Source organism: Schistocerca cancellata, chromosome 2 (genome assembly GCF_023864275.1).
Source record: "Schistocerca cancellata isolate TAMUIC-IGC-003103 chromosome 2, iqSchCanc2.1, whole genome shotgun sequence".
NCBI lineage: Eukaryota > Metazoa > Arthropoda > Insecta > Orthoptera > Acrididae > Schistocerca > Schistocerca cancellata.
In genome coordinates, this window is record NC_064627.1 from 708,838,764 (window position 1) to 708,851,077 (window position 12,314).

Here is a 12,314-nt window from a genome sequence, read left to right on the forward strand (position 1 = left end):
ATGTGTTTGGGCGAACAGATGTGCAACTGTTGAGCAAGTGATCGCCTAGACGAACCAAGGGGCTGCCAACAGTGTCGCCTCAACGTGTGTCCAGCGAACTTCGCTGTGTGTGGGCCTTCGCAGCAGGCGCCTTATTCTTGCACCCGTGCGGACTGCTGTTTATCGTCGATGAAAGCTGGAATTCGCACAACAGTACTGCAGCTGGAAGTCCACCGAGTGGCATCAGGTGGCATTTGCAGATGAATCGTGATTTATGCTCCACGGAACACATGGCGTGTACAGCAAAAACAGAAACAAAAAATGGTTCAAATGGCTCTGAGCATTATGGGACTTCTGAGGTCATCAGTCACCTAGAACTTAGAACTAATTAAACCTAACTAACCGAAGGATATCACACACATCCATGCCCGAAGCAGGATTCGAACCTGCGACCGTAGCGGTCGCGCGGTTCGAGACTGAAGCGCCTAGAACAGCTCGGTCACTTCGGTCGGCCGTGTACAGCAGAAAGTAAACAAGGAGAGAGCGTTATGGTCTGGGTAATGTTTTCGTGGCATTCTCTGGATGATGTCGTGATTTTTGAAGGCACAATGGATCAATAGAAGTGTGCATTTATCATTGGAGACCATGTACATTTCTTCATGGAGTTTTTTTCGGCACTTTGGCGTCTACTAGCAGGGCAGTGCAATATGTCACATGGCTCGCAGTGCCTGTATTGGTTGGAAGAGCACCTCGATAAGTTTGCCGTACTCTCCTGGCCAACAATTGCCCCTTCCCGGATTTAAACCCAATCGAGAATCTGGGAAACCACCTCGATCGGGCTATCGCGCCGTGGATCCTCTACCGAGAAATCTAGCGCAGCTGGCCACAGCATTAGAATCGGAATGGCTTCAGGTCCCTTTCCATACCTTCAAGAACCTCATTGACTCTCTCCATGTACGTCGCACAGCGGTCCAAACTGCAAAAGGTGGTTATTCAGGCTTTTGACAGGTGTTCACGTTAGTGTGACAGGACCGTATATTTTGATTGACAAAATTCGCAAGGAACTACAACCAATCTGATATTTACCTTACTTCATACTTCTTATCCCCGCTCCAATCCAGTGGTATGTGACCTTGAACAAAATTTCTCTATCACGTCTATATTATATTGCATATGCCGCCGTATCTATAGACCTTCATCTAATAGCGGATTAAAGCTTGTATACATCAGATCTACTGCAGTGGTGTACTAGCTGTGAACTTGGTGTTCATCGTCTCCTTTCTCGGAAAGAGGAAAACGAAGGAAGGAAGGCATCGATGAGTCATATCATTTGTAATCTTGTGTTGAAGTTATTGATAAATATTTTGATTAAAAAAAAGCACTCCGTCTTCAGGCCACAAGTGGCCCATCGGGACCATCCAACCGCCGTATCATCCTCAGCTGAGGATGCGGATAGAAGGGCTGTGTGGTCAGCACACCGCTCTCCCGGTCGTTATGGTGGTTTTCTTTGACCGGAGCCGCTACTATTCGGTCGAGTAGCTCCGCAATTAGCATCACGAGGCTGAGTGCATCTCGAAAAATGGCAACAGCACATGGCGGCCCGGATGGTCACCCACCCAAATGCCGGCCACGCCCGACAGTGCTTAACTTCGGTGATCTGACGGGAACCGCTGTATCCACTGCGGCAAGGCCGTCACCTATATTTTGATAACCGTTGACCTAATTTCTGAACATGATGAAGGCGGAAATTAAACAAAAATTATAGTTCCTTTCATGACAAAGGCCCCATATGGCATGTGCCATCAGAATACAGTTCACGCCACAAAAGCCTTGAGGAACTTATGGATTCTTGACTGGCCTACTCGTTCCCCTGATTTGTCACCACAGAGCACGTCTCCCATACGATGGGAAAACGTATACTCTGATATCTATCTCCGACCAGCAATGTTTATGAAATGACGCAGCTTGGGTTTAAGGGCTAGTAATAGATTCTTCAATTTGACTTTTGGAGACTGTTTGCTTTTGTCACACGAATACAAGTGTGTGTTCAGTGTGTTCGTACCTGTAGAGACACACTTTGAAAAGCAGCGAAGCAGAATACACATTCCCGCGATACGTTATTATGCAAATTAGTCACAGTTTTATACGCAAATTAGAGTGAATTTAATATCTAAATCAATTGTATTTCAACTTAAATCCAATAGAATTCGGGCAGAATGCGAAAACGCGCGTTTATTTTCAATTGCAATACAACAACTGTGGCGGCGTAGGTGATTACATCATTTTCTTCCATCTAAACAGTTGTAGATATTCTATTGCATGTATACTGCGTATAGGCTAAGGTGGTTTCTGCGTGATGTGCCAGCCGCAGAGAAGCGTGGGAACTTCAACAGAAGAACTGTTCCACCCCACTCTGGTTTGCTTCAGCCTGGTGCCGGACTCAGGGAGGGGCAGGCCGGATGCTGCAGATAGCTGTCCATTGTGCTGAATCGGCTTCCTGAAGAGAGTTTGTCAGGGAGGGTCAGTCTGCAGCTATTTTCTGCAAAGAATGCCTGCAAAACTTTCCATGGTGGAAAGAGTATTTGGTAAATAACATGGCCAGTTTTTAAGCTAAATGTTAATAAAAAACTTTCTAAGCGGGATACCGATCTCGAAAGCTTTCTAAAAGACACGGACAGTCCCTGGGAATGACGGTCACTCGCTTTAGATGTCTGTTCGGCATCTAGCACAACATTTTTCTCTGTTATTTTTCCTTGTATTGTTATGTTCCCATGCTAGAAAACTGCTCGCAAAAGGCACCAAATATAAGACATCTTGAGTGGCTGGAGTACAGTGACGTAAAATTTTTGTACGCATGCTTCTGGCAGAGGGGTTTCAGAACACTTGATTGGAAGGGCCGCAGTTTTCCTTCGTTGGTGGGAATAGAGCGACGTCTGCTTAATTTTTTCATTGGTGGAACAAAAATAATACTTTTCGGATCAGCAGTTGCTGCTTGAAACGCAAGAAACGGCCACAGAACTGAAGCACTCTGCTCTTTTGACTTTACTTCGGATTTTGCTCTGAGGAGAGCGACTTCAGACTGAGGGGATACTTCGGCCTCTGCAGCAGAGTCGCTTTGCGTCGTACACATCAGGTTCCGCACGCAGCTGAGACTCATTGCCGACACGACGCTCCAGTCGTAGACTTCGCCAGCAGGCTCCTGGACCAGAAGACCTCGTGCGAGGGCGATGCAGCAGCGGCGCGCACACAGCAGCGCTTAGCGAGGCATCGGCTTCTCCCGCAGCCAGCGCATTCACACTCCAGTGATGGCGAGATTATGGGCAGCACGGCGGCCTAGGTCACAATGAATTCAACAACAGTCAATAATTTCACAGTTAGGCTCTACTTGGCTACTGGGGCTGGCACAGTTGCACGACAACGTGAGTTATGTTCGAAGCATGAATGCAAATCACTCTTGTCGAATTACGGATTTGAGTCAGTTAAAATGTAATATGTTAGAGAACTGTAGTTATCATCAATTGCTTCCCTTACTGACATTTGCCTCACTTCAATTTTTCTAGTTTTGTTTATTATTATTGTCCTTGCTCTGGAGTAACTTGGTAATGTTTCTTATGAAATCAACATCTGCTAATAAACTCTGGAATATCTCGTACGTTCGAATTTCACTTCATACCTAGTCATCCCTGTGCACAGTTAAGGAGACTATGGGATTACGCCCACCTGTTGAACAACTGCTGGGCCGAAAATTAGCCTTCGTTAACTCTGTTGCGCACAGTTTAATTAGTTAGTTCATTGGGGAGAGACCTAGAAAGATAACTATGTACCATCATTTCTCACTCTCTTTAATCACGACTGAGCGGGTGGGGGGAGTGGGGTTTGTAACATCATATTGATGTTTATGATGAACAGCAGTTTCGAATGGAAGGAGAATTTAACAATTTAGTGCATATTCAGCGGGACCTAAGAAATGACGAAATAGGCTACAGGAAGCCAACTTGATCTGTGATGCGGATATCAGGTCTGCTAATTCTGCTTCTTCTTGTTACTTGACATTCTTTCGCGTCCAGGGACGCTAGGTCCATAAAGTGGAACACTATTAGACTGGTAATCCCCGCGGGCTATCTTTCACGGAACAAAATACCTTGCTTAGAGCAATATTTCTTCGATAGATGCGTCGCTATTCTGCTATGGAGAAACGCAGAGCAACGGTTCAAGTTCATGAAGGTACGCACTCCAGGAACTGCTGGAAAGCTTCCGGCTGAGGTCGTTCCGGGCGCACACTTCAGTTGTAAAGGTGAGTCTACGGTCGAGGTTCACTTGGCCGTGTCACAGCAGGAGCAAGAAAATAAAGAAATATTCTAGTACCATTCGTGATCAAGGCACCATGTGGCATATTATGACTTATATTACATTCTCTCCAGATTTGCGGGATTTTACATATGCAGTGTAATACGAAACGCGTAAATAAATGGGAACGTTTATTGTAACCAATGAACAGAGAGCGGTAGTACGACGTATAAACTGCTAAGGGAATACTGCAATCATTACACTCAATGAAACGTTTTGTTCGAAATATCCATGCTGTCGTCACCTAATTCCCTGTTTACGTTATTTTCTGTTCGAACTTTACTGATTACGTGCAAGCTGCTGCTGAATGGTCGCTAATTTCTTTTGTCCGATGTGAATTAGTGAACGCAATTCGGAGTTTAAATGCGCTACTGCTTCAATGTCAGGAGAAGCATTAAGAGTTCGATGAAACAAAAAGTTCAAATTTAACTTTGTCCGTCGATTTAGACCAATCACTGATTCAAACATTTCGGTTTAAAACTGACTTTCCGTTTGCTGTTTTCATTAACTTGTGGCAGAGCAGATTCCGCTGCTGGCGCTGATTCTTACCGTGTTAAAAGCGGACGACGATGGATTTAATAGCACTGCCTATTAGGAATAATGACATTCAGATGTTACAAATGTCTAACGGTTGTATACCACACGAGATGGCGATTAGTGATGAACATAAAATGTTTGTTTGCATGCCCATTTCTCGCAGAAGCTGTTATATATAAATTATTTTCTCCCATTTAAGCTTACTGAAATAGTAGTTTCTTTTTTCATCAGACGTGTTCCGTTTTTCTTTTTGGAGCATCTTCAGTGATAATTCTGAAACTATTGTACATATGTTTCTAAATATCGCTGTTTATAGATAAAAAAGAATGTATCTTTATAAATTTAGCGTACAATTTAATGGCGGTGTTTTATCTCTCTCTTCCTCCCCCCTCCACCTCCTTCTGTCCCTCTCTTTCATACGTTCTGAAGTCCACTGCTTTTTGCTCGTTGTTAGCGGAGATTGTGGTTTTTCACTTGTTCAGATTTCACTAACATTTTTATGCTTTTACGTTTTTGGCACTTCACTTTGTAAAACTTTAGAAAGTATGTCGTCATACGAATATTACTGTACATTCACCTCTTCCGCTCTCAGCACAGTGTTTTCGTGGTTTCATTTGTTTCTTGTATAAGTTGGGAGTACTGCCAACCGTGAAAATGCGGTGTTTCCCCATTCGTATGTCTGTCTGTGTGTGTGTGTGTGTGTGTGTGTGTGTGCTGTGATGTAGGTGGGGGGTAGAGAGGGGGGATGCATTTTCTTTAGGGACTGGAGCGTTGTGGCGGGGGGTGTAAGGGGTACAAAGTAATTGTGGGAAACCGAGAACGAACAGGGAGGAGGTGGTAGTAAGGAATGGGAACTGAGAGGGGTGGGTAAATGATGGTAGTAAGTGGATGAACTAGAGAGAGACACATGACCCCATCTCCACGTAATCATCCTCTCACTATCAACTCCTCCACTTCTCATTCCCGTATCCTATAATCATCTCGTCCTTGTTACTTTCCCTCCTTTTACCAGCCAGACAGCTCCCACCCCAATTCTAACAACCACTCACCACCCCACTGAAATCTCTGCTGAACAGCTAACAGATAATCCCTAATTTACACACAAACACACACACACACACACACTTACACAAACACATATTTTCTCTCTGTTCATCTCCCGTTGAATCTCATGTGCAGTCATAAGGTTGGCATTGCTCACAACGTATGCAAATGATCACATAAAAACATTATACTGAGTACGGAACAGGTGAAAAAACAGTGATATTTCCATGGCGACACGTTTTGTGAAGTTTTACAAACTGAAGTGCAAAAAAAAGTACAGAAAGTACGTCCGTAAAAGCCAAAAAACTGCGAACGGTGAATGTGAAGAAAACCAAGCTTTTCCTACTTCAACCATCTCTAGCAATGAGGGAAAAGGCAATGAGCTTGAGAACATGTGAATAGGAAGAAAAACGCTATAAGTAAACTGCATGCCACATTTATCAAGAAAAACTGTCTTCAATCTACAAATATCAGAACGTAGAAATATTATTATACTACATTTTCAGAATGATCACTGAAGACGCTTTGGAAATAAAAGCGAAACGCGTCTGAAACCACAATTAAATTGCGGTAAGTTTAAGACGGAAGAAATAATAGTAACAGAATCATGAGCACGTTCAACATCTTGTTTCCAAACAAGCATCTCTCAGCCGGATTTAAGTCAATATGCGAGGCGTGCAGGAAAAGCAAGGGCCGTGCGAGTCTTCGTTAGAAAAATCTTTATTAGTCGTTGTAGTTACCTGCTAACCTATTTCGCTTTTTCATGTAGCCGCAGTCATCTTGTAAGTCCTTTCCGTGACGTTGCGCTACCTTCGTCAGGCTTTCGGAATAGAAGTTCTCTGCCAAGGAACCAATTGTAAATGGCGGTCTTTAGTACTTCGCCATATTCAAATCGTTATGCATCAAGCTATTGTTTCAAGTGGAAGAAGAGTTAATCGATGCTAGGTACGAGTTTGAGACTGAAGTGGAAGTGATCTAAACTTTCTTACGGAAATACTGAATCTTTCTCGTATGAGTCGCTGTGTGTGAAGTGCGTTGTCGTGGAGAAAGACTAATGCCGGACAACAGTTTCCCAAGCCGTTGATTTCGGATTTGCACGTCTCATTTGGTGAGCATTTCAGAGTACTTGTCAGTTAGAATTCTTGACCCCTCTCTATGAAATAAACCCCATTTTTAGTCCCATGAAATGGTAGCCACTATTTTTCAACTCGAATGAAGGGATTGCTTGAGTTTTTTCAGTTTTGTCGGAGTTGAATGGCGGCGCTGTATTGACTGTGTTTTGATTCTTCGTTGTTGGTAGATATCCAAGTCTCGTCATCGCTAACAATGTGAGAAAACAAACCGGCTCCACCTTCTCAATATTTTTAGGGGTCCGTATCTCAATCAGTAAAAACGGAACACTTATAAGATCACTTTGTTGCCAGTCTGTCTGTTTGTCCGACTATTAAAAACAGTTTTTCTCGGGAACTGGTAGACGTATGAAGTAGAAATGAATGTCACATACTAAAGTCTTCGGTCCCGTGGCTGTGTAAAAGCTTGAAGCCTCTAATTGTAAGTCAACGCAGTCAAAAGATACGGCCATTTAGGTCACAAATTTGGTGCGCGCAAACTCATTCCTCTAAACTTAAAGGGTACTTCCCGCTGGTCGAGAATCATGAAATTTGGCAAGAAGCACGGTTTCGCAGTAAAACCACAGGAAAATATCCGATAACAGAAAATTTTTAATTATATCACACGAAAAGACATTTTGTTGTCATTTGTTATGACTTCAAACTTAAAATTAAAAAGTTCTTGAAAGTCTTGGAATCTATTGGGCCCATATGATACCAGTATCAATGTCGATAACAGGCATAAATCTTAGAGATCCTCAAATCCCGGAATGGATGAACAGTCTATATACGTAATTATGTTTGTACTCGCATCTACACAGTTTTTCATCTATTTGACTCATCAGTCTCCTGACTGGTCTGATGCCACCCGCCACGACCGCCACTTCTGTGGTAATCTCTTCATCATAGGGTAGCACTTGCGACCTACGTCCTCAGTTATTTGCTGGATGAATTCCGTTGTGTCTTCCCGCACAGCTTTTTCCCTCTACAGCCCTTTCTAAGGAAGTTATTCCTTGATGTCTTAACACATTTCCTATCGTCCCGTCCTTTTTATCAGTGTTTCCACAATTTCCTTTCTTCGCCGATGATGCGGAGATCCTTATCAGTTCACCAAATTTTCGACGATTTTTCCTCAACACTGTGTCTCAGACGCTTTGATTCTCGTCTTTTATGGAATTCCACGATTAACTACCATAAAATACTGTCCTCCAAACGTACATTATCAGAAATTTATTTTTCAAATTAAATCTTACGTGGGGGGTCGGACTCGGGGATGCGAGGGACGCTTAGCACATCTCACGTGTCCCCTATCGGTCGACTGCTGTGGCCGCCCAGGGTACTGCCTGCACTGTGGTTGACACCCGTGGTCGAGTGGGAGATCATTCCAAAGTCTGACAGGCAGCGAAAGACTTTCCGTGGGGCTGATCGTAGGGCCTCCCCGGTTCGTTTGACGAACAGGTTTCGGGCGTTATCTGTTGCTGACGATGTCTCTGGGCCGGATGCAGTCGTCCACCCTGTTCCAGAGGAAGCTTCTCGGCCCGCAAGATCTGGGCATTTACAGAGGGTGGGTTTGCTGCTACTTGGATGTTCCAACGTTAGGCGCGTAATGGAGTCCCTTAGGAACATGGCTGCCAAGGATGGGAAGGAAGACAGTGTGCACTCTGGGGAGTCATTCCGGCTGAGGAAAGGGTACTTCCAGATGCCATGAAGAATACAGGGTGCAGCCAACTGCAGGCGGTGGCTCATCTTGGTACCAATGACGTGTGTCGCTTTGGATCGGAGCAGATTCTGTCTGGTTTCGGGGGGCTAGTGGAAATGGTAAAGAATCCCAGTCTCGCTTGCGAGATTAAGGCGGAGCTCACCCTCTGCACCATAGTCGGCAGAACCAACTGTGATCCTTTGGTGCAGAGCCGAGTGGAGGGTCTGAATCAGAGGCTCAGGCGGTTCTCTGACGTTGTAGACTGCAGATTCCTTGACTTACGCCATCGGATGGTGGGTTCCCGGGTTTCGCTTAGTAGGTCAGGAGTCCACTACATGCAGGAGGCGGCTACACGGGTAGCGGGGGCTGTGTGGAAGGGACTGGTCGGTTTTTTAGGTTAGAGGGTCTCAGGAAACCACAGAAAGGGCTTCCGTCTAAAAATTGGCAAGTAAAACAAAGTAAGATAGTAGTAGAAACGATCGGTATTGTAGCTTTGAAATGTCGTAGCTGAGTTGTGAAAGAACCAGAGCTCCAAGCCCTAATAGAAAGCACTGAAGATCAAATAGTTATCAGTACAGAAATCTAGCTAAAGCTGGAAATAAGTTCAGCCGAATTTTTTTCAAACAATCTAACAGTGTTCAGAAGTTATAGAGTAATTACAGTTGATGATGGTTGGTTGGTTGGTTTGGGGAAGGAGACCAGACAGCGTGGTCATCGGTCTCTTAGGATTAGGGAAGGATTGGGAAGGAAGTCGGCCGTGCCCTTTCAGAGGAACCATCCCGGCATTTGCCTGGAGTGATTTACGGAAATCACGGAAAACCTAAATCAGGATGGCCGGACGCTGGATTGAACCGTCGTCCTCCCGAATGCGAGTCCAGTGTCTAACCACTGCGCCACCCCGCTCGGTAGTTGATGATGGATTATTTATTTCTGTCAGAAGTAGTTTACCTTGCTGTGTAACTGAAGTAGGTAGTTCCTGCGAAAAGAATGGGTAGAGGGTATACTTCACAATAGCACTAAACTATAAATTGGTTCGTTTTAACGACCCCTCCCTCCCCCCCCCCCCCCCCCCCCCTCCGGCTCAGAAGATATAGTTGCTGAACAGGTCAAAGAAAACTTGAGTCTCATTTCAAATAGGTACCCCACACATTCAGTTATAGCCGGTAGTGAATACAATCTACCCTCAATATTCTGGAAAAATTATACATTTAAAGCCGGCGGCAGGCATGAAACGTCATCCGAATATGTACTGAATGCTTCCTCAGAAAATTATTTTGAACAGTTAGTTAATGAGCCCACTCGAAGCGTAAATGGTCGCGAAAGCATACTTGATCTCTTATCTACAAATAATCCTAGATAAATAGGAAGTATCGTGTTGAATACAGAAATCAGCGACCACAAGGCAGTTGCTGCTGGACTGAATACCGTAAAACCTACATCCAACAAAAAGAAACACGAAGTGTATCTATTTTAAAAAGCTGATAAAATGCTCCTAACGCCTTTTTAAGAGACAGTCATCTCTCCTTCCGATCTGTTCATGTAAGCGTAGAAAAGATGTGGAATGATTTCAAAGAGATAGTATCGACGGCAGTTGATATATACCACATAAATTAATAAGTGATGGTACTGATCTCCCATGGTACACAAAACGGGTCAGATCGCTGATGCAGAAGCAACGAAAAAAGCATGCCAAATTTAAAAGAACGCAAAATCCCCAAGATTGGCAAAGTTTTGCAGAAGTTCGAAATGTAACCGTACTTCAATGCGAGATGCTTTTAATAATTCCCACAAAGAAACTCTGTCTCAGAATCTGGCAGAAAATCCAAAGAGATTCTGGTCAAACATAAAGCATATCCAGTGGCAAGACGCAATCAATACCTTCACGGCGCGATAACAACGGTGAAGTCACTGATGACAGAGCCACTAAAGCAGAGTTATTAAACACGGTTTTCCGAAAGTCCTTCACCAAAGAACAGGAAGTAAATATTCCTGAATTCCAATCAAGAACAACTGCGAAGATGAGAAACATAGAAGTAGATATCTTCGGTGTAGCAAAGCATCTTAAATCACTTTAATAAAGGCAAGGCCTCCGATCCAGATTGTATACCAGTGAGGTTCCTTTCAGAATATGCTGATACAATAGCTCCATATTTAACAATTATGTACAGTCGCTCGCTCACAGAAAGATCCGTACCTAAAGGCTGGAAAATTGCTCAAGTCACATCAACACCTGAAAAGGAAAATAGAATTAGTCCGCTTAATTACAGCCCCATATCACTAACGTCGATTTGCAGTAGGGTTCTGGAACATATACTGCGTTCGAATATTATGAAGTACCTCGAAGGAAACGATTTATTGACACATAGTCAGGACGGATTCAGAAAATATCGTCCTTGTGAAACGCAACTAGCTCTTTATACTCATGAAGTAATGAGTGCTATCGATAGGGGATATCAAATTGATTCCGTACTTTTAGATTTCCAGAAGGCTTTCGGCACCGTTCATCACAAGCGTCTCCTAACCGAACTACGTGCCTGTGGAATATCGCCTAAGTTGTGCGACTGGATTCGTGATTTCCTGTCAGAAAGCTCACAGTTCGTAGTAATAGACGGAAAGTCATCGAGTAAAACAGAGACAATATCTAGCGTTCCCCAAGGAAGTGTTATAGACCCTCTATTGTTCCTGATCTATATTAACGACATATGAGACCATCTGAGTAGCTGTCTTAGAGTGTTTGCAGATGATGCTGTCTTTTACCGTCTTGTAAAGTCATCAGATGACCAAAACGAATTGAAAAATGATTTACATAAGATATGTGTACGGTGCGAAAACTGGCAGTTGATCCTGAATAAAGGAAGAGTGTGAAGTAATTCACATGAGTGCCAGTACTACAAGAAATCCGCTAAATTTCGATTACGCGGTAAGTCACACAAAACTGAAGGCTGTAAATTCAACTAAATACTCGGGGATTACAATTACAAATAACCTAAATAGGAATGATCACATAGAAAATGTTATGGTTAGAGCAAACCAAAGACTGCGATTCAGTGGCAGAGCATCTAGAAGGTGCAACAGGTCTACTAAAGAGACTGCTTACACCACGCTTGTCCGCCCTATTCTGGAGTATTGCTGTGCGGTGTTGGATACGCATTAGGTGGGACTGACGGATGACATCGAAAAAGTTCAGAGAAGGGCAGCTCGTTTTGTATTGTCGCGAAATAGGGGAGATAGTGCCACAGACATGATACATGAATTGGAGTGGCAATCATTAAAACAAAGGGGTTTTTCGTTGCCACGGGTCTTCTCATTAAATTACAATCACCAGTTTTCTTCTCTGATTGTGAAAACATTCTGTTGGCGCCCACCTACATAAGGAGAAATTATCATAACGATAAAATAAGAGAAATCAGGGCTCGCACAGAAAAATTTAAGTGCTCGTTTTTTCCCGCGCGCCATTTGAGAGTGGGACGCTAGAGAGACAGCATGAAAGTGTTTCATTGAACCCTCTGTCACGCACTTTATTGTGAATAGCAGAGTAATCACGTAGATGTAGATGTAGATATCAGGAAACTTCTCTTGTCCAGGAATGCCCTTTTTGC

The 12,314-nt window shown here is 43.7% G+C and overlaps 1 protein-coding gene and 1 pseudogene across 1 annotated transcript in view; both read right to left on the reverse strand.

The window, feature by feature from the left end:
* Window positions 1-12,314, reverse strand: part of LOC126158025 (esterase E4-like) — a 209,560-nt gene that overhangs the window by 35,352 nt on the left and 161,894 nt on the right. The gene's annotated exons all lie outside the window — the stretch shown is intronic.
* LOC126163450 (5S ribosomal RNA) lies at window positions 1,560-1,677 on the reverse strand (annotated as a pseudogene).